The sequence below is a fragment of the Protopterus annectens genome, chromosome 3.part0 (assembly GCF_019279795.1).
Source record: "Protopterus annectens isolate FY-2018-M chromosome 3.part0, PAN1.0, whole genome shotgun sequence".
In the NCBI taxonomy this organism is placed as follows: domain Eukaryota; kingdom Metazoa; phylum Chordata; order Ceratodontiformes; family Protopteridae; genus Protopterus; species Protopterus annectens.
Window position 1 is genome coordinate 1,145,115,423 of NC_056731.1, and position 26,526 is coordinate 1,145,141,948.

At 40.7% G+C, this 26,526-nt stretch overlaps 1 protein-coding gene across 1 annotated transcript in view; it reads left to right on the plus strand.

Moving 5' to 3' along the window:
* Nucleotides 1-397: 397 nt before the first annotated feature.
* The window catches only part of ESCO1 (establishment of sister chromatid cohesion N-acetyltransferase 1), a gene marked incomplete in the record, with an annotated part of 993,102 nt that continues 966,973 nt past the window's right edge, over nt 398-26,526 (plus strand). The window contains 1 exon segment of the mRNA XM_044065376.1: nt 398-780.

A 26,526-nucleotide genomic window follows, 5' to 3' on the forward strand; every position in this document is an offset into this window, starting at 1 on the left:
GGTTTTCTCTGCACAGTCTTTAAATGAAATGTGAGACCATTCTCTAACCAGCGTTAAGGTTTATATATCGACGGTTAGGACCTGGCTATGTTTGCTTTTCTGGTTTAATAAACTTATTAATAATATTCCAGTCAGAGCTGAGTTATTTGTGGGTTTTTTTGCATTTAAGTATAATTGCTTTTTTACTAGAGCGCATTATTATTGTTTTTTCTTGGGATCATGAGTGTTTGCTATTGCTGTTTGTTTATTGCATAATGACCCCTTGTACAAGTACAAAAATGGGAAAAAGGAATTTTGGATAGAAAGAAAGTAATAGTCTGCCATCCAAAACATGGCGTAACTGTATCATACCAAAAAAAAGGAACTTGCTAAGTACGCCTTTTCCTTTCCCCTTTTGTGGAGGAGACGACCAATGACTTTAATTCCGGTGTTTCAACCCCGGAAACGAATACCTGACACTGACAGTGGTTAAGTAGTGGACTTAGTGTAGAAGATGAAAGCAGCTTTGAGCATCAGGAAATTATCGCTCCGTTAGTATAAAATTGAGATATATTTGAAGATAATGCGCACTGTATATTTAAATAATTGGGGTTCATGCTTGCCTGCAAGTGCAGTACGTGCTTGTCCATCGCGTATTCTTGAATTACAAATGAGTCTCTAAAACCGAAGTAGTTGGATTTTAAGCGAAACTTTAAGAACTGTTGTACTTCTAATTTCTCCAGGGCACCCTCCACTAGAAAAAGAATTTGGATTTAAGTTGGAAAATTTGAACAACAGCAGGTGAGTGATTTGCTCTGGACAGTCAGTGCAAGAGTTAGCTTCATTTCGCAGCAGTCCCTTTTCTGTATCGATGCTGTTAGAATGCAAAACTGCACCCTGAGTAGCTGTTATTTATTTTATTGTAACATTCTGATTTCATTTTGGGTGTATCGGTAACACATTTGCTCTGTTTAAACGTATTTTGCATTAGAACACTTTGATGCTATAGAGCCGGGAGATCCGGACATGTTTTCCCTTTTTTTAGGAAAATGGGAATGACAGCTTTCCTTCAGTTAACAGTTCTTTAACTGTATACGTGAGAAAGCTATATTATCTGCTCCTTTTCGGGCCTGGAGAGAGTACTTATGATTTGCTTGCACGTTCTGCATAGACCAGTTTCGAATGTTGAAGCATTAAGTTTTCTAGCGCCGTTATTAATAAGTTCGTGTGTCCATTATGCAGTTATAACCTTTTTTGCTGTCATGCATTTAACGTTTCTATTTAGTTGGCACCTTCATGAAACAAAATTTATGTCATGGGCCTTTTTTTTCTGTGTGAAGCTTTAGCAGTTTAGTGTGCTTTTGTTGACTAGTTAATGAAAGTTAATTCTGGGAAGTTTAACTCTTAATAGTGTCGCATTCTCTAAGTGGTTGGGAATAGACGGTGTTAAATTGTCAATTGTTTTAACCGCAGAGTTGTACGGACACAGATTTTGTTAGTAGCCATGGGATGAATGATGATAGTTGGTAAGAATAAAAAAAATATGAACTATGTTGTTTCCCATCTTACCAACAGACTTGGCAAGGAATTTACTTACGTGTGTGCTTTGACAGCTTGTTTGTTTTCATGATGGTTTGGTGGTCCGTTATCAAAACTGTATTGAGCTTCTAGAATATTGCTGGCAGCAGGGTCCTGGCCAGAAAGTTCTGTTTTGTAATCAAACCTTACATTGTTGTCTCCATCTTATATTCTAAAAATGTACATTCATATATGTTCTAGTATGCAAGACATTTTAAGCAGTGTTCTCTGCAGCAATAAATAGACTTTTTTATACAGAAATATTACAAAGTATGCTTTTTACTGTTTGATTTTGTAGCCGTTAGTTTTACAGATATTTATGGTATTTAAACAATAACGTGAGATGCTTAGGGAGAGGAAAACCGTTTTTTGTTGAGTAAACAGAGTATACCTGATTGCATCTTTGGTTAGCAGGCCAACTTTACTGCCACATTCAAGGTAGATGATCTGTCTGTCTCTTTATTTATTTAATAATTGTTGGGAGTTCCACCTGCTCACAACACCTCCAGTAACATTTTTCCTAGACTCCTTATCTGTCATCTTGTGTCATTCTGAGGATCTCTTCTAGGACTTTACCACAACATATAAGCAGGCTAGACCTACCTTTGGAGAGGTCTTAGAGATTCTCTTCACAGTGATGGTGGCCTTCTTTATTTTTGGAGGCTTAAGATGGTTGTAGAATGAATAACCTATACACTTCCAGTTAATGCAGCAGCGCATGCTGAGACCCAGATTGTCCCCATGCCCCCAGAATTTGTGATGTTCCAGAGATGTCCTGCTTGACCACTGGCTGCTTCATTTTTTTCTCTCCCTCTTTACTTGCTTATATGGTTCAGATTGCTGTTGTACAAATGACTATATGTTTTTCTTTTTCTATGTAGGGGCATTTAAAAGACAGTGTACAATGGGTCGCTGTGGATTAACCAGTACATTACTAGATTGGTAGAAAATTGGCTGACTGACAGAATGCATACTGTCAAAGTTGGGAGAGTCCACCTCCACCAACAGACAAGTTACCAGTGGGATAATGTAAGGATCTATGCTTGGCCCTCTACTGTTTGGAATCTGTTTTTCTGAAGTCCAGGCGAAGGTAGATGTCCTGTGGCTCACCAAGTTTGCAGATGACTGTAAACTGGTTACAGTCATAGAGTCCTCAAATGATAACATAGTTCAAAAAGGGCTGATGCAGTCAAATGACTGGTGCCAAACTCGCGTACTAAAACTTAAGGCAAAAAAGTCTCCTTATCCCCTTTAACAAAGAAGCACCTCCTGCAAAGTATGACATAAGATAGCACCCCTCTAAGTTCTAGCTCAGTGGAGTGAGACTTAGGAACACAAGTTGATAGCAACCTAAACTTTGACTACCATGTTGATAAGAAAAGCATTCTAAACTACGCACTTTATAAATAAGGGCATTGGATCAAAACCAGGGAGGCTCTAGCTCCACTGTACTCGACCCTTATAAGACTAGTAATTGAGTACAATGCTCCTTTCTGCATGCACCTCATCAGACACCTGCAGCAATTGGAGAGACCACAGAGATCTCTTACAAAGAGAATCCATGGCTTCCAAAACATGACATACATGGACAGACTGAAAGCCCTGTCACTGTACTCTGTATCATACAGGCTGTTGAGAGGCGACCTATGCCTGGCCTTTAGAGCAGTCTCGGACCCTGACGTAATGAAATTGCTGCACATCTGAAAATCAAATGGGACAAGAACAAATCGCCCCAGGGATCTCAGGCTAATCTGTGAGATTAACAGAACATGCTGGAGAGACAGAAGTATGTCCCAGCTGTTGCCAGTCCTCTGGAAAAAGCTCCTATTCCCATGTGACGCAGAGCTCCTCAATGACCCTATTTAAGTGCAACTTTGATAGCTTGGTGACCATAAATTCACTCCGGGATGGCACCTATGTTCCTCATGGACAGGGGCAGTTGGTGCTGATCACAGAATCTCTCTGCAAAAAATGATGGTCTATACATGGTCAATATGGGTAGTCAGGTGTGTTGTTTTTTTTTTTTTTTTTTTTTTTTGTTTTTGCATGGCTTGTTAAGGCCCTATCTAGGGCAGTGAGCCTAGTAACCTCCTATGAAGCATCTCTAATGCCAGTAGAGCATCTATGGTTATTTTTCTTGTTATAGGCTCATCCTTAAGTTTGGCAACAACCCTTTCATTATTGCCCAAGCTGCTGTGTTGAAAGTTTTTTATGCTCAAGTTGTATAAAAAAAAAACGTTGCTTAACAACAATTTTTCTAAAGTCCTGCATATTCTCCAAATACTCTTGTCTTCTCTTTAGCACACTGCATTGAGCCTTTTCTTGCTCTGTGAGATTCCCCTTATACTTAAAACTTTGTCAGATCCTGTAAATAATTCCCATTCTTAACCATGTCTTTCTCTTTTATTTCTGCCCTATTTTAAACAAAATTTTCATTTTATTCCACTTACTAGCTATAATTTCTGAAGAAATGTCCGTTTTCTCTGTCAAATAATTTCCACTACCTATTCCTCTCTTTTTAACAAGTAGGTAAGAAAGCACCATTGTCTCATTTTTACTTAATTACCCTGCATTTTTATCTTCTTTTTTTATTGGTGCATTATCTGAAATGGTTATTGGATGAGTGTTGAAGCTTTAAATTAAATGCACAGCTTCCTGTGAACTATTTCTATTCAACGTAGTCCAGTTATTGTACCTCAAGGAGTAATATGTAAATTCTGTAAGTATTCCTGCTACTGAATTCACATATTCCATACCAAATATTTTCATAAATGTCTTTGTAAATTAACTCTCTTGTTATATTTTCTCATTTAAATCCCCCTGATACATCCTCAGTATTGCATATCAAGTTTCATTTCACACCTATAGGTAATATTCCCTGCTGAAAGCTGATTATTTCTCCCAAAAGTTTTATAAGCTCCATAATAGCAGTTTTTCATGGCGTGTAAGTACATGCCAGCATAATCCCCCTCCCTTGTTGTTAGTTGATTAGTACCAAAAATCTACCATTTGTCTTTTACCCCCTTCTCTCACTATTGGAGCCCCTCTAGCAGTCTTTGTATTACTCCCCTTTTCATTTGTCCCTGATATTCTTCTGAATATACATATTGAAATACTTTCTTTGTAAAATTCAAATGCTTATTTCATTTCAAAGACATCTGCCACATTGATGTTTGCACTCTGCATTTCTTAATACAGTTCAGTACTCTGTTTTATTTTTTTTTGTTTGTTTTAGTCGGTATCTGCAAGACCATTCATGTTCCAAGATAACATAGCCATTACAGCAAAAAGGCTACTATTCCCAGGTCTACTTCAGGTTGTAGATGTACTAAATTGTTGAAATCAACATGTTTGAGACCACATGTTCTACAATGTAGTTTGACTGCTTTGACTGAGATTGTGGTACAATGGGGATTGTGGAATGTGCCTTTTTCCTCACTGCAGTGTGCTCCTGGAGCTGATATATATTATCAGGGTATGTGGTGGTGTAGGGAGGCTTACTCCCCTGCAGAAGCTTTGTTTTGCTTGCTGATGTTGTTTGGGTTGTTCAAATTGATCGACAAACTAAATTGCCAGTCATGTGGTCTCAACCATGTCAGTTTCAACAATATAGTCCGTCGACCAACTGAAGTAGACCCATTGTTCCCACCTAATATAGATGCAGTTTTTTGAGTGCCTACTTCCAACTTCTAACATGCACACACTAATGTTTGGCAGGCTTATCATTTAAACTTTTTATTTTAATGAAAACCCTAAAAAAAAAAAAAACATTTTCAGAACACTCTCGGCACATGTTAACATAGACCAAAACACACACAACCATGTACATATTAAAAAAAATGATTTAACCATCCTTATAGGAACAATTGCCCCAAATTAACAGCTGTACCCACTGACATTCCGTAACCTAAAATTAAGATTACCCATGCTAAATTACATGTTATAGTCTGTGTTCTCACTTGCACTGACTGGTGTCTGTTCTGAGAGGGGAAATGGAGATAAGAAAAGATGTGAAAATGGCTTATAGGCCTTCAGAAAACATTAACTTTTAGGTCTGAGAGACTGTGCTGGCTATCTTTAAATAAAACTAAATTGTACACTTTTGTATTAAATGCATAAAAGTATACAGGCTGTTATCTTTTATTCACTTTCCATAACTCCATACTTTTTTCACTGAACTGTTTTGTGGTTCCCTTAGCAAAGAATGCTCAGAACTCTCAAGATCAATTGCTTGTAACTGCAGACATCTCGTCTCCATGTAAAATTAGTTAATAATGAGAAAAAAGGCTGACATCACTGCAGATGCTTAAAGCAGTCTCTGTAAGTTTCACTCAGAACAGAATGTACAACTGCCTTCATCTTCAGACTTCCTTATTCCCACTAAGAAAATTTGCTAATAGGGAAAAAAAACAAGCTAATATCTCTGCAGGTACAAGAAACTTGGCATTTTCCATAACTTGTTTCTAACTTAAGCATAGGGCCATTAATCTAGATATTCACCCTTAATTTTTCTTATTTTATTCATCTTAATTGTACACATAATTAATGCAGTTTCACACCCCACCTGTTCCCCAGCAGCCCGAGATCACATGATATTAACTTGCTTCAGTCCATCCTTTCTTCTCTTGTTATATTGCAAAACTTATTCTTGCAAACTAAAGTAGTTTTTCTTTTAACACATACAGCAGTTAACTGGAAAGATCCACCCACATTTAAATTACCCCAGATGCACACCTCCCTGTGTTCGTGTGGGTTTCTTCCCACATTCTAAAGGCATGCAGTAGGTGGATTGGGCACTTTTAAATTGGCCATAGGTGTGAGCGTGCATGTGAGTGTGTGATATGGAAATCAACTACAGTAGGGCTAGCCACTCGGTGGTGTGAACCTTGGCTCTAGATAATGGTCATTGTTGAAGTGACACCCCAACCCCATGTGCAAAAAATTGGGGGAAAAAGTTGTGGGTGGATGGAAGGTTGGACACTGTACAAATTTGCTTTATTGTGCAACATGCAGTTTATTTCATGAAATGGTGTGTACATATAGTAGTAAGAACAAAAATTGTTTACTTGGTATTTTTTTTTCTTTTAAGTGTCTTTCTAAACATTAATAACATAAAGTAGGGTATATGTTTACAGTCCCCCTACAAGTTTAATAAAGGCAGCAGAAGTTCAGTCTTTTGCCACCACTTTCTTGCAAAGCCATATTTTAGAAATGTGACTGCTGCTTTATAGTCTCCCTTTTATTCACTAATTTCAGAGTTGCTGGTCTTCGTCCTCTTCACTTCCATGTCCCATCACCCGACTCTGGTTGAAGTCCAGGGTACCACTGATTCTTCTAGTCAACTCCTCTGCTTTTTTTGGTCTCTCACGTATTTTCCTTTGGAAAATTGGGAAATATTTTACTGGCAAGGCCTCTGCATGAGCTTTATTGTCAGAAGAATGAGAAACAGAGTTCTCTTCTGTTTGCTGACTCACTTTTTGTTGGATAAACTTTGCATCCGAAAATGTCATTGCTCTTTTAGAAAAGAATATTCTGAAGTCAGCTGGATACAGCAGCTTGAACGTCACCTTTTGTCGTGACTTTCCTCGATTATTGGGATGTTTGCTTCTCTTCTGCCAGATGTACAGTGAATAATGTCTACTTTACCATTTTTTTCACACAGCTTGGGAAGCCTCATACTCTGCCAGCATTTCCTTTATTTCAGCCTCTGCTTTTTGCCGTTTTCCATTAATTTGAAGTGCTATGTAAACTATTTTTTCTAACCTTTTGTTGTCTGAGCTGATGTATATTCTTTCGGTGTTAAATTTATTTTAATTGGCCGGCCACGATGGTGCAGTGGTTAGCATTGTCGCCTCACAGCAAGATGTTCTCAGGTTTGATCCTCGGCTGGGGAGCCATCTTTGCGGTGTCTGCATGTCCTCCCTGTGGTCGCATGAGTTTCCTCCGGTTTCCCCCCACATCCCAAAGATACGCTGCAGGTGGATTGGACACTCTAACTTGGCCCTAGGTGTGTGTGTGTGTGTGTGTGTGTGTGTGTGTGTGTGTGTGTGTGTGTGTGTGTGTGTGTGTGTGTGTGTGTGTGTGTGTGTGTGTGTGTGTGTGCCTTCTGTGGAAGGTTGGTCGCCGGGCTGGCAACTCGACACTGTAAAACTCCACTGCCAATCATGAGTGAACAGGTGATCCACTGTGGCGACCCTTAACCGGGAAAAGCTGAAAGAAGAAGACGAAGTTAAATTTATTTTAATTAGCTCAGAGTATAATGCCACTGTGGTGCAGCGGTAGCGTTGTCGTCTCACAGCAAGAGGTTCTCCCATTCGATTCTCTGCTGGAGCGCCTTCTGTGTGGCGTCTGCATGTCCTCCCCGCGGTCGAGTGGCATTAGAAAGACATGCGTGAATGGGCATGCCTCCGTTGAAGGTTGGGTGTCGGGCTGGCACCTCGACACCATAAAAGTTGACTGCCAATCATTAGCGGACCGGAGTTCCGCTGTGGTGACCCCTAACTGGGAAAAGCTGAAACAACAACATATTTAATTTATTTTTCATCTAAGTTGCTAGAAGCCATCTCTTGAACTGAAGCTGAACTGCTTTTTGCTGAATGCAGGATCCTTCCCAGCCAATGACTTTCTTTTAATGTTTTCTGATTGATTTTCTTCCAGGTTCTCTAAAGGTTTTCTTCGTTGTTATCTAGTACTTGCTCACCAGTAATTGAATTTTACCCAAAATGACAATTTCATTGGCTGTTGTATCTGAGTTTTTCACAGCGAGAGAGCTAAAATTAAGCAGTTGATCAGCGTGCACCCATCTTAGAAGTCTCACAAACAATGTTGTTGATGGAATGTAGACACATTTGACACGAACTGAATTCAATTCAATTGTTTTCTGCCCCTAAAAACTTTCTGTAGATGTACACTGAAGCAGTGACAATGTCCCCCATCCCTCAGATGTGACATTTAGATGAAATGTTCAATTAAGGTCCCATCTGCCTCAGTTGATGGTAGTTTTAGAGAATGTTAAATATCCCATGGAACTTTAATGAAAAAAAAGAAAGGGAATGCAGGCCTAACAGGACTGACTAATCAATAAAAATGATTAAATAAATGTAGTTCTTGTCTTTGAGAGAGACACACTCCTTGTAATATTTCAAAAACTTAGGCATGCTCCAGAATTCACAGAAGCTGTTGATGGGAGCAGTCTGTGAACAAGAATTTCACCCCCCCTGGAGATCTGTTAGTTTTCTATTGCAAGACACAGTATAATGACATCCACTTGACTGCACACGTCTTTATCACTGCATTTACAAGAATATTTGGATTTCAGTGTCCTACATTTGGAAAGCTTCATACTTTTTTCTTCACTTGCATGGCATTAACAAGTAATGAGGCAGAAGTTGCTTTCTGAAGCTGACAGTGTACTTTTTCTGTACTAGGATGGCTTAGGTAGACTTCCAGACATTCAGTGAAACCAGAAGCCGTTCATGATATATATCTGAAACTGTAAGGTGTTTTGGCAAGGGGAAAACCCCCCTTCAACCCCGAAGTGGAGGACATTCCCCTCAAACTTAAATGTACCTATTCCGAGGTTGCACATGAATGGAGAAAAATGGAAACTTCATTGATGGCAAAAGTTGTTTTGGCCATTTTTTCTTTGACACTTGGCTAAAGAGCTGTTGATCCATTGACACATCCCTAAGTTTCATACCACGTTTTCTGCATAAATAAACGAAATAAAAATAACTTCATGTTTTATATACAGAAAATTTTCAATAATCCACCCACTTCATTCGCTTAGCCCAGTAGCAAGTGTGTTTATAAACAACAACAAAAACAGCAGATCTGATGTTATTAATCTTCACCTAATCCTTGACTGTGGGTTCGGTTCCGAACCCTCGGAACCGACTTTGCCGTTATTTTCCAGCTTGCGCTCTCCAAACTCTTGAGCCCGGCTCTACCCATAATGCTCCTCACAGAGATTACCTCAGATCGCGTTTGCCATGTCTCAGACCAGATGTGCCTTCACTCTCTCAAGCCTTGGCTAATATTTGTGAGTTATAAAACTTTTACCTAAAAAAACCTCTAGCAGTTAACTCTATCTTATCTAAGCTACCCGCTCCTGTTCTACTGTTTTTCTCTTACCGTGAGGTATTTTTTCCTACTTACCATTGTTGGTAACTCTTACCCTCTTTTTATTTTCAAATTACCTTCGTTTTCTTTTTTCTTGCTTTTCAAAAAAAAAAAAAAAAAATCTCTCTCTACTTATCTTCTAGCTTTCTTGTCGGACATATTTGAAATTAAGAAACAGTCTCCAATGAAACCTAAGGGCTCTTCTGGTTTCAAGAGATGTACCAATGTGAGGGGAAAATGCCCAACTCAGACGGGCATACCCTGTGTGTATATTGTTTAGGCGAAATACATTTGCAAGAGAATTGTGCTATTTGTCGCAGATTTTCCTCCCGTACCTTAATGGAAAGAAAGAATAAGCTTTTGTTGAAAGGCCTGTTAAAATCTCCTTTCGACGAGGCCATTTCTGGATCTAAAGAGAAAACTGTGGAAGCGGGAATTTCTTTCCACAATTCAAAAAAAGAGACTTAAAAATTTCTAAAACTTCTTCAGCTCCAAAATGTTCTTCGGCACCGGGAGAATTATCGGTGCCTAGCAAGACAAATTTGGAACACTGATGCCTCCGCCTCAGCTCCGACTGAGCCATCAGAGTTACCTGTTGCACCAAGGACGTTGTACTCTCCTTCTCTGGACCCTTTTAAGGACACCCCATTCGTGGAAGTCAGATGGTCCAGATCTCCTTCCATGGTTTCGGTGAGGTCTACTAAAAGTTTATCGGAACAGGACATTATAAGGTTAGCGGACCAGCTCCTGATGGCAAGAGGATTAACTTCGGGTCTGAGCCAAGCCAGCATCGAAACTGCTCATTCTAGAACACCTACATACACTCCTCCAACTCTATTTGAGCTCTTGTAGTCCTCTGTTCTGATGGCCCTGGCTCTGAGTCGGTTCCAACTACAACCTTGAGTTTTTTCAGATCTTCTGCACCGGGAGACTCCCGGGGTCGGGACTGAATGGACTGTTCCGGGATGCATGATATTTTTTTGGCTCCGTCTGAGCCATCAGTGCCTCTTGGAGCGTTGGCCCTTGTAGTTCAGACTCTGGTTCCATATGCAGAGGCAGTTTCCTCTGTGCAGGGTATGACCCCTGTTCAGAAACGGTCCTTTTCGGTTCTGTGCTCCCACCCCTCTACGGGGGGGGCCTGCCTTCCATATCATGGAGAAGACACTAACTATCCCTTGTGGATTCCCAGTCATTGCCTTCCCTGTCGGGGCATATATCTTCCCCTTCCTCTCGACTGGAGATGCCATTGACCTCATCCCCTGGACCGAGGGTGCAAAAGCCCCAGGTAACACCCACCCTGGTGGTTACCTCTTCAAAAACATCTCCGGAACTTCTCCCAGAAGAAGTCCCTGTGAAGAAGCACCTCGATTCCAGTCTTACACTGAGGATACTGACTTCGATGAAGGCGAAGGTTCCCCAAAGTCACCGTCTGAAGATGTTTCCTTCAGTGACCTCCTTGAAATACTGAAACAGAGGGTGACTGGTCATCCACACAACCTTCCACAGAGGATTCCGTATACCTGGAGGGTTTTCGCACCCAACTCTCCTCTTCTTGAATTTCTCCGCCCCCTGCCGAACTGGTGAAATTGATCGCTCAGCGGGATTGGAAGATACTCAACGCCATAGAGCCTATTCCCAAAAGGTCTGACTGTATTTGGCCTGCACCAAAGGAGGAGCCAGATTGGTCCAAAAGAATCCCTGTTGATGCTGTGGTGGTAGCAGCAGCCACCAAAAAAGAACTCGTAAAAGGTAAGTCGCACTATCCATCTTCCTAACAAGGAGTCTAAGACCTTGGATAGATTCGGGAAGCATGTTTATGCTTCAGCCTTTGCATTAAGGTTGTTGAACTACATGGCACACTTTACCATGTTAAAAAGAATGTTGATTAAGGGACTTTCTAACACTCTGGCAGGAGCAGTAGCTGTGGAGGTTCAAGATGAGGTCTCCTCCCAGTTTGTGACTCTCGAATCCATCTCCAGTTCATCCATGAGGCTCGTAGCACATGCAACCAAAGGGAAGTCCAGAGCAGCGGGTTCAGGCATAGCCATCAGACGGCATTCCTGGATGCATTTATTTGACTTCACAGAGCCATTCAAAGCGTCATTCATCAATGCACCCTTTGACGGATCTACCCTTTTTGGCCCAAAAGTTAAGGAAACTGACCAGAAGTGAGCAGGACGGCAAGACCCTATCTGCTGTGAGCATACATTTCTCTACACCTCAGCGACCCTTCTCAAGGAATCAGAGGAGTAAGAGACTGTGGTTCAAGAAATCCAAAGGGCCTTTCTATGACTCACATGGTAAAGATTTCCCCCAGGGCAGAGGGGGAAACAATGGAAGATGGTGCCCTAGGGGCCTATATGGACCACAAAATCAGTGCTCTAGGGAATCCTTCTCTGGTACTTCCTGTCAGCATCCCTGAAAGGATGCCCAATTGTCTTCCTCTGGAGGCAGTCGGGGGGGGGGGTGATTATCCCTGCACCTACCACCCTGGCAAACAATAACTTTGGACAAATGGATGCTCGGAATAATAATTGTTCGTGAACCCCAAACCTCCGAAAAAATTCCCAGATGTTGCACCCAATCAAAGGGAGGCAGCAGCTTTAGAGATCCAAAAGCTGCTAGACGAGTCATCCAAAAAAGTCCCACCAGACAAGATAGGATCCGGGGTTTACTCGAGATTCTTTTTAGTGTCCAAAAAAACAGGGGACTGGAGACCGGTTTTGGATCTCGGCCAATTCAGTAAATCGGTCCACTAAACCAAATTCCAGATGGTTTCAGTACAAGCCATACTTCCTTTCCTGGAAAAAGGTGACTGGATGTGCTCGGTAGACCTCAAGGATGCTTATTACCACATAAAGATGGAGAAAAGCTCCAGTAGGTTTATACGCTTCTGGCTAGGGCCCAGTCACTACCAATTCAGAGCACTGCCCTTTGGAATCACCACAGCCCCCAGGGTGTTTACCAAATGCATGGCAGTAGTTGCAGCTCATGTCAGACTGCAAGGTTTTCGAGTATTCCAATATCTCGATGACTGGCTCCTCACTGCTACCACCAGCCATCACTTAGAAATAGCAGGAGACTATATCCTGTCTGTTTGCACATCCCTAGGCATTTCGATAAATGTCAAAAAATCCCTGCTGCAACCTTCACGACGTTTGGATTTCATAGGTGAGCAATTAAACACTGTCTCAGGAATAGCTTCATTTCCTCCAGAAAGACTACTGAACATTATGGCTCTGGAGAGACAGATCATTCAAAACGACAGAGTCCCAACAAGATTAATTCTTCAAACCTTGGGTTCAGTGGCTGCCACAGTCACTCTGGTTCCTCTAGTGAGATTTCACATGCGAATACTACAGTGGTTAACTAGCAACTCATCAATCAATGTCTTATCAAATTTTAGTAACCAATCTCTACAAGACCTCAAATTGTGGCTTCATTCAGATCAGGTTCTCCTGGGCCGGTCTTTCACTCTCCCTCAACCCCAAGCCATAGTGACCACGGATGCTTCTCAGATAGGGTGGGGGGGCATTATCTGGGAAAGACAGTTCAAGGCACATGGCAATTGGAGGCCAACCTGCGCATCAGTGTTGTAGAGATGAGGGCAGTGCTATCAGCATTGAAAAGATTCCAGGATTCCCTTCCTCTAGGAACAGTTGCAGTTCAAACAGACAAACATGTCAGTGGTCTGGTGCATCAACAAACAAGGAGGAACCAAATCATATCCACTGTGTTGAGAGGCAGTCAGAGTATGGAAATGGGTGATTTCTTCCAACCACTTTCTCATAGCAACACACATTCTGGGAAGTTCAAATGTGATAGCGGACAAATTGTGCAGAACTATTCTCATGCCTCACAAGTGGTCCCTGAATCCAGTAGTGTTGACAAGATTTTCCATCACTTGGGCCAACCTTGCCACAACCTCTTTGCTTCTCCCCTAGACAACAAATGCAGAAGTTAGTTTGCCCTAATCCCTCCATCGGGGGAGTCACTCATGGATGCTCTTCTACACAATTGGCTGCCTGGTCTATTGTATACCTTTGTCCCAATTCCATTAATCTCTCGGTTTCTGAAGAAAGCAAAAAGAACGAAGAATACCATAATCCTCATTGCCCCATTCTGGCCTCGACAAGTCTGGTTTCCCCTTCCTTTGGCCTCATCTGCTACAGAAACCATGGACTCTGGACCCGGTTCCAGACCTGCAAACTCACCCAGGAGGCATGGTTCACCCCAGCTTGCAACACCTCAAACTGTGTGGTTTCACCAATTCCCATGATTGCCAGGCAAACCCCTCTGTCATTGCCCACCCAACGTATTATTATTGCACATCAGAAACCTACAACTACAAAACTTTACTTGAACAAATGGAGAAGATTTACCGTATGGAATTTAAATAAGGGACTTGATCCCTTCACTGCCTCAATTGAATACATATTGGACTTTTTGAATACTCTCCGAGTCTGGGTCCTCTGCTTAGACTATAAAAGTTCAGTTGGTGGCAATCTCTAATTTTCATACTGGGCACAATGACTCTTAATAATGTCCCATAATCTTTCCAAAGACTTCCTGAAAAGGTTGTCCTTGCTAAGACCCCCTTTTAAAAATCCGATCCCTCCATGGGATTTGACAACAGTCCTACAAGTGTTAACTCAAAGCCCTTTTGAACCAGCTGATTCTTGTCAGTTAAAATTTTTGACTTTGAAGACTTTACTTCTAGTAGCCATCACCTCTGCAAGGAGAGTCTGTGAGTTACAGGCTCTATTATGCAAATCTCCCTACTTAATTTTTCATAAAGACAGAATTCAACTTAGAACAAATCCCTCATTTCTTCCAAAAGTGGTTACTGAATCCAATATTAACCAGACCATAGTTTTACCAACCTTTTTTCCTAATTTTACCAGTAAATGAGAATACGCTGTGCATTTGCTAGATGTTCATAGACAGTTTTGCTTTTATCTCCACAAAACTAAGGAATTCCGTAAATCTGACCAATTATTTGTGGCTTTCTCTGCCTTAAAATGGGTTTTGCAGTCTCCAAAGTTACTTTGGCTAAGTGGTTGAGAGACTGTATTTCTTTCACCTATCAATCTCAAGGACTTCAACTTCACAAAACAGTTAAAGCTCATTCTACTTGGGCTGTTGCCACATCAGCAGTTTTCATGCAAGAGCTTCTCTAGACAACATTTGTGCAGCAGCTACTTGGTCCTGTCACCATACATTCATTGCACATTACAAACTAGATCAAATCTCGAGAGGTTGAGCATCCTTTGGCTCTGGTGCTTCGGAATATTCTTCCGTGAGACCTCCCAAGGTACAGAAGTTGCTGGGGATTCTGTCCCACCATCAAGGATTAGGTGAAGATTAACAATATCCGCTAAAGAAGTTATGTCTTACCATAACGTTCCATATGTGTTGTTCATCTTCAGTCCTTGACATACCCTCCTACCGTCCCCCATGCTAAAGCTCTTAGTAGGCCTTACCGATTCTGATCCAGTTTCTCATCAGGCATCCATAGATGGCCTCGTCTTCTTTGTATATATCTCTATATGTGTATGTATGATGATCTATAGCTATCTTCTGCCATCTGGCAAACTCTATCGGAGGTAATTTTTGTGAGGAGCATTATGGTTAGAGCCGGCCTCGGGAGTTTGGAGAGCACAAACTAGAAAATAATGGCTGAGTCGGTTCCAAGAGTTCAGAACCAAACCCACTGTCAAAGGTTGGTGGAGATTAACAACACAGATGGAATGTTATGGTAAGACATAACCGTCTTTTTTACCACTGTCAACTAACGGTGATAGTAAGTGTGGCCACAAAATGAAAGTACCCTTGTTATTCATCCTGTCTTAAATGCCTTTCACTACGGTATGGAAGAGGTCACTTGGCCTCATTAACGTCATCCGAACTTCTGCTGAACTCCATAAAGGTCATCTTTGTAAGGATTTAAAACTCCAAACCGGAAGTTAAACGAACAGTTTGAGCCATCATTGCTATCACTAGGGGTGAAAAAACTAAGCAAACAAAAAAAAAAAAGTCTTCAGAATCACTTTCATGCACTAAACTTACAGATTTAGTTTAATCCCTTACATGACATTGAAGATCAGAGATCTTTCATTCTACAGAGAATTACATGACTGTGGTACATTGTACAAAGAAAAATAACGGGGGAGAAAAAGGGGAAAATCACAAACAATGAATTATGCAGAAACCGCAGAATAAGGAATTATAATCAAAACAGTCGTAATTTAAAGGAAAACTCCACCCTTGCATACAGTTTAACTCAATCGTTGGTTTTTCTTTCTCCCTACAGTATGGTTCCAGCATTGTGTATGTAACAGAACCCTGCGTGTAGTTTTTAAAACTTTTATTTCCTTGCATCGGAGTCAAAGGAAGGGAAAGCCCACCTACTTTTTTTAAACTCACCTTCTCACATACTTTGCAGAGAAATTTGTCTCCACCTGCGTGACATATCATAGACACAGTTAAATCTGTAGTTTACCCTGTCAGATAGCAACCATAATATACAGCTGAATTTACTTCAACATGCATTTACGATGTGCCCTTGCATTAAGAACACTAAGAAAAGGAAATCAGAAGTACTTAACTTTGGGGCAATTGTTCCTATAAGGATGGTTAAATCATTTTTTTTAATATGTACATGGTTGTGTGTGTTTTGGTCTATGTTAACATGTGCCGAGAGTGTTCTGAAAATGTGTTTTTTTTTTTTTTTTTTTTTTTTTTTTTAGGGTTTTCATTAAAATAAAAAGTTTAAATAATCAGCCTGCCAAACATTAGTGTGTGCATGTTAGAAGTTGGAAGTAGGCACTGTGTTTAAATGTGTGTGTGTGTGTGTATATACATGTATATATGTATATGTGTGTATAATGAATTATTTATAATAAACAACATAGTATAGTTAAGCATTATTAATGTATACATTCTAGCATATCTTGCTCAATGATTTACTTGGTCACTGTCGCACATTGGCTATCTGTTCCACATGCAATCTTGGTCAATGTCTTTCTGTCAGTATTTTTTTTATTTGTATTGATAAGTGCATTTAGTAATTGTTATTATCTTTGCCAGTGTAGCTTATGTTGTGGCTGAAAAGGGTCCTGGGACAAGTTCGCTTTCCTTGTTACCAAAGTGTAAATAAATATGAAGTAAAAAAAAAAAGGAGGGGGGAACATGACCGAAATAATTGAGGAACTAGTAAAACACATTTTAAGTCTGCATCATTCATGAGAGAGAGAAAATCCTCCCACTGAAGGCATTGGGAAGTAGCAGACAGATTAAGCTTTTAGAGTCCTACCACTTGTCACTTGTTAATGTACAGCAAGGATTATTTACTGCAGTGAAAGTTTTCACACCTCAACATGAGGGTATGGGGGAGGGTTTATCAAGTTTGTTAGGAGTACAAAAGACTCCTCTTAAAAAAAAATGTTTATCTGCTTTCTTTTGCTGCAAGTAGCTAACAGCTATTTATAGCATAGAACAAGCTCTGGCAGACCGATAAATGAGGCTCAGTCAGGTAAACAGAGAAGCAGCTCTTTTATAGAAGGTGTGTTTAGATGACAGTGCTTCATAGTCCTGCCATTATATTTTAATGGCATGAGAAAACCGCACCACTTCCTTATGTGTGGCATGAGTCATATAAAGAGGACTTGAAATGTATTCTGGGAAGAAGGAAGGAAAGCAAGAAAATAAGATCATGTTACCAAGGCAGGCCCCATCATCTGCCATTTTGAGAGAAACGCATTAAAATTGTAAAAGAAGCACTCTGAGTGATTTTGAGGCATTAACCTAGCTCAAAAACAAAGATGCAATGAAAAATATGTTTTTTAGTTCTAAGTTGGAGTTTTCCTTTAATAAACAAGTTTGAGGCTAAAATGGTTACCGAAGTCTAAGACAAACATTTGTAATCTCAAAAGCACAATACAGCAGTGTGCTGAGGTGATTGTGAACGACGTTACCTACACTGAGGCTGAAGATATAGTGAACCAACTGGATGATATAGTCAGCTCTCAGCCCAGGCGTCCCGGGTTGCGTCCTACATGAACTCCAAGAAGAACTAATCCCTCAAGTAAAACTGCTGTACAATCTCAGCCTCACTACAGGATATGTGCCCAAAGAATGGCGTACAGCAACAGTGGTCCCACTCCACAAAGGTGGTGCCTATCTCCCCATAAGCCTGACTAGCCTAGTATGCAAGGCTATTGAGAGGATCATCATGGAACTCATAAACAAAGACATTGGGGACCTACAGACACTAGATCCTACCCAATTTGGCTTCGTCAAGGGCAGATCCTGCCTTTTGAACCTGGTTGACTTCTTCGAAACAGTCACCAAGGCCATAGATGAAGGGAAGGTAGTCCACGCAGCCTATCTGGACCTCGCAAAGGCATTTGACACAATACCTCACTCTGGCATCATAGATAAGCTATCCAGCCTAAATATAAACCCCTATGTCACAAGATGGGTCGCAAACTGGCTCAAAGACAGAACCCACAGAGTCAGAGTTGCTGGAGCCATGTCAGACTCGAAACCGGTCACAAGTTGCATCCCACAAGGTTCTGTCCTGGGACCTCTCTTGTTCGGTATTTACTTTTCTGAGGTACAGGCCAACGTGGGAGGACTATGGCTCACCAAGTTCGCAGATGACTGCAAACTGGGCGCCATAATCGACTCTCCAGCCGACACAAACATCCTTCAAAAAGGTCTCGCAGAGACGGATAACTGTTGCCAGAGCCATGGTCTAAAACTAAATGCCAAAAAGTGTATAGTCATACCCTTTGGCAAAAACAATGTGCCCACAAATTACCACATAGGTGGTAACCCATTAAGTACAGAGAAAGTAATTGGGGATCTGGGGACCCAAGCTGATAGCAATCTCTCCTTTGACAACCACATTGCCAAAGTGGTTAGAAAGACCTTCTACATAGCCCACCTCATCATGAAAGGATTCACATCTAGATCAAGAGAGGTAATCGTGCCCCTTTATTCATCCCTCATCAGGCCCATTATAGAATACAATGCCCCCTTTGGGATGTACCTTACCCGACACCTGCAGCAATTAGAAAGACCCCAAAAGTACCTCACCAGGATGATCAAGGGACTCAAACAGATGCCATATGCTGCTCGGTTAAAAAAAACTCCAGCTCTACTCAGTTGCATACCGCCTACTTCGAGGTGATCTATGCCTGACATATAAAGCTATGTCCAACCCAGAATTAATGGACATGTTCCACCTCCGTAAATCTAAATCCTTAGAGCCACGCGCTCGAGGGACTTGAACCTCACCACAGAAATAAATAAAACATGCTGGAGGGACAGATTCATAACTCAGAGGCTCCCTTCGCTCTGGAATAGAATTCCAGTTCATGTTTGGCAGAGCACCTCACTGACTCTCTTCAAGAAGAATCTTGATGAGTGGATGGAGGATCGTAGGTTTGTCCTGGGGATTACTTCCGTGTCACTATTAGACAGAGGCACAGTAAACTAAACTTTAAAAAGGGCACAGTATACTCAAATCAAGGGGTGGCGTAAGCCAAACACAATCGGGCTAGGCTTATAAATGCCCCAGGGCAGATAGCCTAGTATGAACCTATGAACTTTACCCCTCTCTTCCCTCCATCTGCCCGTCAAGATATACCTGAAACTGGCTCTACCTTTACCCCCTCTCCTCTCCATTTGTCATAGGTTGGTACTAGGCTATCATCCCTAGGGCCTATACAAGCCTAGCCATAACAATTCCCTGGCTATTTCTTCCCACAATATTTACTTCCCTAGATCCGACTGATGTGATCCCCGGGGTGAATTTCCTATCTCCCATCCAATTGTCAAGGTTCCTTTTGAAGAGGGCCAAGGAGGCGCTCTGCTTGACATGGTATGGGCAGTCTATTCCAGATATGGGGAGTCTCCGAGTCAGGAATCTATCCCTCCAGCATGTTTTGTTCATTGTGATGACAAGGTTTTGATCCCTGGAGCGTGTGGCTCTGAGGGATTGGGATTTCTTTAAGTGGAGCATGTCCAACAGCTCAGGCTTTGACATGGCCTTGTATGTTAAGCAGAGATCGCCTCTGAGTAGACGATATGCCACAGAGTATAGCTGGACAGTCAATGACATCTGCTCTAGGCCTGTGATTCTTTTAGTGAGGTATTTCTGTGGCCCTTCCAGCTGTTGCTGATGTCTTGTGAGGTACATACCAAACTGGGCGTTGTACTCTATAATGGGTCTAATGAGGGATGAGTACAGTGGGACAATGTCCTCCTTTTCTGGATGAAAAGCCCTTAGTGATGAGGTGTGCCACATAGAAGGATTTCCTGACTGTTGTGGCGATGTGGTTATCGAAGGTGAGTCCACCTGTGTCCCTAAGTCTCTCATCACACTTTCGGTGTTTAGTGTACTGCCACCTATGTGGTAATTCATGGGTACATGGTTTTTCCCAAAGGGGATAACTATACATTTCTTGGGATTAAGCTTGAGCCCATGGCTCTGGCACCAAGCATCTGTTTCTGTAAGGCCCTTTTGTAGAATATCCACATAATTTGGGGATTCAATAATGGCTCCTAGTTTGCAGTCATCTGTGAACTTTGTTAGCCAGAGTCCCGTAGTGTTGACCTGTACATCAGAGAAGTAGATGCCAAATGAGTGGTCCCAGGACTGAACCCTGAGGTGCTCCACTTGTCCATCAAGATATACCTGAAACTGGCTCACCTTCAGCTATCACATAAGACTAAGTCCTAAAAGTGCTATCAAAAGCTAAAAATACTACATAGATGCATCGTAAATAGCATGAAGCATAATTTTAGCTACACCCCTAATAACATTGTTCAAACTCTGCATCAGTACAGGTTTTGTACCAAGTGAATGGAGAATGGCAAAAATCATTCCCTTGCTTTAGGGAGGACCTTCTACAGACCTGGGGAATTATAGACCCATACGTCTGACAAGTCTCGTATGCAAAGCCATGGAAAGAATGTTTCCTGGAACTAATCAGTCAGAACTTAGGAAATCTCCAAACACTGGACCCATCTCAGTTTGCATTCATCAAGGGCAGGTTATACTTGGTCAATCTGGTGGATTTTTTGAAAAGGTCACCAAAGCAGTTGATGAAGGCAAAACAGTGCACACTGTATACCTCGACTGACCAGAGCATTTGATGCAGTTTCCCACTTGGGCATAGTAGAAAAGCTAAATAAACTGTGAATAAACCCCTCGGTCACTCGCTGGATTGACAGACTTCTCAAAACAGGGGAGTTACCTCCACAAAGAGAACAGTCACCAGTGGAGTCCTCCCAGGGTTCTTTACTCAGAACTCTACTGCTTGTTATCTACATTTCTAAAGTAAAAGCCAGTACCAAAGGGCTCTGACTAAGTTTGCAGATGACTGCAAGCTAGAAACACTCACTGAATCCTCAAATGACTTGGCCGTCCTGCAGGAAGGTTCGTTTCAAATAAATAACTGGTGCCAAAATAACAGTCTGAAACTAAATGCTAAAATGGATTATTGTATCCTTTGGGACGTTATCTACCCCTGGAAACTTACACATTTACAATATGACCGTAAGAGTTGACTCACTTGTCTGGGATTTGAGAACTTATGTGGACAATGACCTACTTTTTGATCAGCATGTGTCCAGTGTAATAAAGTCATTCTATATTGCACAGTTTATAAACAAAGGGATTGTGTCGAGGGATATCATTATTCTCCCTTTTACTTAGCCTCATTAGTCCAGTCATAGAATGTAATGCCCCCTTTGGCATACATCTGTCGAGACACAACTGTAACACCCACACAAGTACTTCAGTAAAAGGATACAAGGCCTAAACATGTCCTACATGGACTGATGCAGAGCTCTGTCATTGTACTCTGTATTTTACGGAGTACCAAGAGGTGACTTGTGTCTGGCATACGAGGCATCCTCCAACCCATTATTGATGTATTTACTGCACATCAGCAAGTCAAATGGCATCATAAATTCTCTGCTGAGGTATCTAAACCTCTTGTGCAACATCAACAGAACAGTTTGGAGGGACAGGTTTATCTCACAGAGGGTTACCACTGCTCTGAAACAGACTCCTCATCCACGTAAAACAAGTTCGCCCTTGTCCATATTCAAGTACAACTTAGGTCTGTGGATGGGAAACGGAGACAATTTATGCCAAGAACTGCCCTCAGGACTATTAATGGACAGAGGCACCATGTATGGGTCCCTTCAAACTATCTATGGTATGATCCCAGTTATTCTCATTGGAGGCAGTGTAGAATTATTAACCATGGGGTGATTGGCCTTGCCCATCTATAACCAAATGGTGTATTTTATTTTGAGCACAAAAAGGGAAATTAGCTAGGCTTCAAATGACGTGCAGTGGCAGCTAGCCTAGTACTTAACTATGAACTTATAAAGGTAAGAATAGTGACAAATCTGTTTAAGGTTAGTCTTGGAGGGTAGTACAGCACAAACCTCACGTCACTGCTTTTCAATGCATACTGAAAAAGTGGGTTACTGAGCAAGTATGTCATGGTTAGCCTGACACTTTCTGGCAGCATTGCTAAATCCCTTTTAAGAACTGTTTTTTTGAACAGTGGTGCATGTTTGTGCCTGTGTGTGTGTAGTGTAAAAGCACTGCCATATAGATGTTTGTACTTCCATGTTCAGTTGTGAATATTTTTCCACAGCAGGCACTAGTTCAAAAGACCCAACACTGAGTGGTTATTGATTGCCATCTGGCTTTTCTATGTGAAAGCGCAGTTTCTGACTCAAAGTGAAGCATGAGAGGCAACTATTGGTTATGTTTCATGGGACTGATGAATAAGTACATCAGCAGATTGGTAGCATTTTTGACTTTTTTGAAGTGCTTTTCACTATTTTCTTAGATGTGTACATCTTTGCATAAGAAATGAGGCAGATGGGTTAACATGGTACCCACATTTTATAACGGAAGTATTTTTTGGTAACATCCTATAGGTGATACAGACTTTTTAATGGCTTTTACATTAATTTCTGGAGGACATGATAGTCTGTATGCATTTACCCCATGTTCAAGGTATTGTACTTCTAGCAGAAGTGGGGATATAGGTTTGCATCTCAAGGTAAGCAATATTTTCTTCATTTCATGTTCTGCAAATTTCGGTACTTGCGTATTATCGCAACCAGATTTTTGCGATCGTAAAGGTTGCTTCCCGATAGTGAAATGTGTCAGGTAAGATTTTAAAAATGGGACACTGTGTTTTCTTTGACAAGAAAGGATCTTTTATGCAGGGTTATGAATACAAATTAGAAAAATAGTGAACTGTCTATGCATGCACTTCCCTGGTGGCAGCATGTCATTGCATCTTCCCGGTTACTGAGATGACTTCCATGATTACACGTAGTAAGAGCACTTTCCCAAAACATCTCATTGCCGGACAATGCTCTCTTCTTCCTGTACTTTGTGGCTGTTAGCAACCGGTTTTTTTTTTAATTTTGACCTGAAGATGTCTTTACAAATAGTACCCCCCCCCAAAAAAAAAGTGACCAAAACCACCATCATTACAGGCTCTGCCTTTGCCTTCTCTGAAGGCTGCTTCCTTCCACACTGTCAAAATAATCCGTTCGTCAGAACAACAGCAGCCATTCTAATTCAAGCGTGCGTGTGTGTAAGGCACTCTGAAAACACGAAGCGGGTTTCCTCAAACGTTTGTCTTCCCCATCACACAGACCCTGTAACGGAAAGGTAACAAATAAAACAGACCCTAAATACCACCTTACAGTGGTTTGTGGCCTCGTTTGTACAGAAGTATTGTAAATTCGCAACCGCAAAAATCTGGTTGCGATAATACGTAAGTACCCAAATTTCTGTGGTGTGGCCTTGGTAAATAAAATGTCACCTAGAAGAATTGCAATGTGGCATTCTTAACTTGCTGAGTTTCATAGTGGGTTTCATCTGCACACAGTGTATGGCTGCACTTGCAGTATTCCATTATCAGGATATTTCTTAGTGTAATCGTCAACAAATGTTTGGTGTCCATGGTAGATATTCCATTTTGAAAACTTCTGACCCTCTGCCAGCAGCATATATGGGGTGCTGTTCTATCACTCGTCTAGTCAGAATAAAATAGACAAGTCTTTGTGGGTTCTGTTGAAGCAGCTTTATTATGTACAAAACACATCAGGATTGAGGCTTAATAACCTTAACTTAGATAAACTTATAAACAAACTGTTACACTCGTACATGCTCACTCCCTGGCTGCACTCACAAAATGGCACTGAAGCTAGCACGTACTGGCTATTTATATGCATGTGCCAACCTTGAAATGCTTCTTAAAGGTACAACATACACACACTATTCTACAGTTCCAAAGATTCATTGGTTAATAGTTAATTATCTCCACACAGCTTAATGGTTCTTTCATGTTTTAGAGGTAGTATGAGAGTATCTCGCTCTGAGTAGATTACAATTCATGATTTTCTTTCAATAGTTTGTCTCCTCCTCTGTCTTGGCATACATTACGTAAGAAATGCACCTGTTCAGGGTACAATCTAGATTTGATGTGTGCATGACCATTAGTACTAGTTATGGTCCTGTTTTAGTATATCCTGTTATTTAATAGACCTTTATGTGTTAATAAGTTTTATAAAGCTTTATTTCTCCTCAGTTTAGTTTAGTTTAGTTTTTTGATTATCTTATTCTCCGAAAACTTTAGTAATACCGTCAGCTACTGCCAAAAGTAAGATTTCCTCTTTATATGTGCATGTGTGTACATTTATACACACACACATGTATGTGTATATATGGATTTACTTCAGTAGGTTGAAATGCCATGAGAAGGAAATTTAAAAAGCCGAGATGGAAAGACCGCATATTAACATCAATGGATCTTAACAATACTGCAATTATCAAACATCGAAATATCTAATGTGCATGTTCAGAAGTATTCTGAGGGTTTGAATGGAGGTTGCCCTGTACTTGGACACCCTGTTCTTTTAAACATAATATGTAAGAGAAAAATGGAGATGGAATGAATGGAGATCACTGTACAGTGCGGATCAGGAAATGTACACTTTTCCCCACTGTAGTGCGATCTCAGAGTTGATATGTGTAATTTGCAGGGGATGGGGGGTGCTGGGGAGGCTTGCCCTCCATGCAAAAATGCTGATTTTTTTCCATTTAAGTTATGCGTTTTAATGTTTGAGTTGTTTTTGTAATTTCAGTTCGATCTCTGTGTTGCTTCCGGACATGCACGTTAGGTGTTTTGGCTTTAAGATTTGTTGTTGTTAATATGTGGGCTTTTCATCTCTCCTTTACAAATTTTGTTCTTATGGTTTTTCGATTTACTGAAGTAAATCCATATATGTGTGTGTGTGTGTGTGTGTGTGTGTGTGTGTGTGTGTGTGTATATATATATATATATATATATATATATATATATATATATATATATATGTGTGTGTGTTTTTGATACGTACATCCTAAAAATGTCAATTTCTTTTGCAAAACTGTACTACTACATGTTTTCCTCACTACAATGACACTTCATAAGCAAAGAAATCACATGCTTCCTTTTCTAGTTTAATTCCCATTTAAATCTACTTTTCATTTATAATATTTAGACACTATGTAAAGAAGATGAGTGTTCTGTGAGCTGGGTTTCTCCTTCAGCTCTTTCATTTTTTTCTTCTTACAAGTTCTTACCAAGTGCCCAGTTTCATCACATACATAAAATGTACATTCAACAGGAAAAAAAAATTCATGGCCAAGACCTCATTTCCAAAACACTTAACTTTCTTGGCTTCCAGAGTCTTGGATGCAGCCATATTATAGTTCTGTTGTTGTATGCTGTAATTTGTCACTGGAGTCTGTCTTACTGGAAAATCTTGCACTTTAAGAGGAGGGGAGCAAACCTAAGACATGTGCTTGACAGCACTCCGACTTGAATGACGTATTTATAGAGTTCACACTAGCCTGTCTTGGTGTTTGTTGTAATGCCTGTTCATAATTACATACTGCTCTTGTATGTATTTTAACTTGGCCACATTGTCAGATTCAGTACATTTACTTCCACAAGAATTAATGCTGAGTTTTATACTTTTCTCAACTGATTTAGAGTTAAAATAAATGTCAAGTATTTCCAGTGGGTTTCTCAAAATTCAGGAAATTTTTCCAACTGTAGAATTGCTGGTGTATCAGGCAACCAGATCATGTCTCATTTTTCTGCATTCTTATGTCCTGGATCTCGTGCCTTGGACTGGCAAAGTACTCGTGTTGCATTTTATTCCTTGCAGTACTGAAAAAATTACTAGATGGTGCATGTTTTCAGAGAATAATTTTATGATGCAATGCTATTTGGAGGGTTTTCAAGCCAATTAGGTTATCTTCATTTTACTTTCTTGATGATTGGAGCACAAAGTGTTTGTTGTCATTCTGACTTTTTTATAATGACTGTGTTTCTGGTGATGTGGTTCTTGAGATTTGAATGGATTTGTAAAAACTTAGAAGGAAGAAAGACACAAAAAGAGGAGCTGCGCATACTTGTGCAAAGTATTGCAACATCAACACTGGATTATGATTGGTGGTAGGGAGGGATGCCCCCATGTAAATTATTATTATTTTGTTTATAACATGGTTGCTGGGATAATGGGAGACGCATACATGCATCATGTAAGGAGTAGTGCATACTGAGGTCATGTGACTGTTTATCACTTTGAGTAGAATCTGCTATAACTGGTTTGCAATTTATGAAGTCCTGAATAGAATGACTTCAGTGTTGCTGCATTTGGGTGCAGATTATGCTGCTGACTGTATCTGTGCAGCAGAAAAGTCTGAAGTGTGTGACTATATTACATGTGTTCTAGAAATGC